Source organism: Chinchilla lanigera, unplaced genomic scaffold (genome assembly GCF_000276665.1).
Source record: "Chinchilla lanigera isolate Chin_1 unplaced genomic scaffold, ChiLan1.0 scaffold00165, whole genome shotgun sequence".
In the NCBI taxonomy this organism is placed as follows: Eukaryota; Metazoa; Chordata; class Mammalia; order Rodentia; family Chinchillidae; genus Chinchilla; species Chinchilla lanigera.
Genome location: NW_004955566.1, coordinates 275,728 through 277,032, shown reverse-complemented (window position 1 = coordinate 277,032; position 1,305 = coordinate 275,728).

Here is a 1,305-nt window from a genome sequence, read left to right as displayed (position 1 = left end):
ATTAACTGTTCATTTCAATACACCATCAGACAATAGCAATACAGTCATCACAGCTATTCATATATATATTTATGTTTTGCCTTCCTTCTTTCTTTTTTCTTCTTTCCCTCATCCCAGTTGTTCCTTCCTTTGAGCAATTTCTTTCCCTTTCCTATCATCTATTGTACATTCTGAGTTTTACCTAGTCTTTCAGGTTCTTACGCCAAGGATGTCATTTTATTTCTATATGAGACAAATAAGAGAATCCAGGAAGTGAGGTTTTTTACTGAAACAACCTAAAAAAGGTAGTCTTGGCTCTGAGGTGGGAAAATCTGATTGTGTAGCATTTTTGAGTGAGAAGACCAAGAATACAGCATTTAACATGTTAATTTTGAGTTATCTATTCCACACAAAGAGTGGGGCTCTGCGTAGGTGTCAGATGAGTGTCTGAGTCATAGTATGTTTTAAAGTATTGTTGCCAGTGTTAGTTCTAATAAGAGAGTAATGAACTAAAACTGTTTCGAGTTTTTAAAAATCCACACAACAATAAATATCTGTGGTCACCTCACTAGCTATGCTGCCTCTCTCGTCCTCTTCACGGTTTCTGTTTCCCAGGTGTCTATGCTCTCTGTCCACCTCTCACTCATTCCTCCGCCCATCTCACACCGGCTTCCAATGCCACTGCTCCACAGAAATTGCTCTTGCTCCTGCGACTAGTCATTGCTCCTGTCCCTGTTGCAAATCTACTTTTCTAGTCTCATAATACTTGATAGTATTACCATTTGACACTGCATCGAAATGTATTATGCTTCTACACATACAATTCACATCTGCAAAGAAATGCATTACATCTTTGTTGGGCATGGTACTCACCTGTAATCCCAGAACTCTAGGAGGCTGAGGCAGGAGGGTCACAAGTCTGAGCCCAGCCTAGGCAATGGAGCAATTTAGGAAGACCTTTTCTCAAAATAAAAAATAAAAAGAGCTGAGGATGTAGCTCAGTGCAAAGGCCCATGGGTTTAGTCTTCAGTACCTAGAAGGGACACAAAGAATGGAAGGGAAGGAGGGATGGAAAGGGAGGAAGAATGGAAGTGAAGGGAGGATGGAAGGGAAGGAAGGAAGGAACTTTGTCTTAGGTTTTGATTAACCCCCATTCTCTACTAGTTTCCCTCCTTACTCTCTTTCTCAGTCTCCACTGCTAGTTTATCATTCTCTACCAATCTTTAAATGTTGGCACTTCTCTGTACTTTAAGGACTGTCGTCTCCAAGACCCTGTTCTCTTCTTACCTTTTACTTTTTCCTGAACAGTATCATCCATCCACGGTG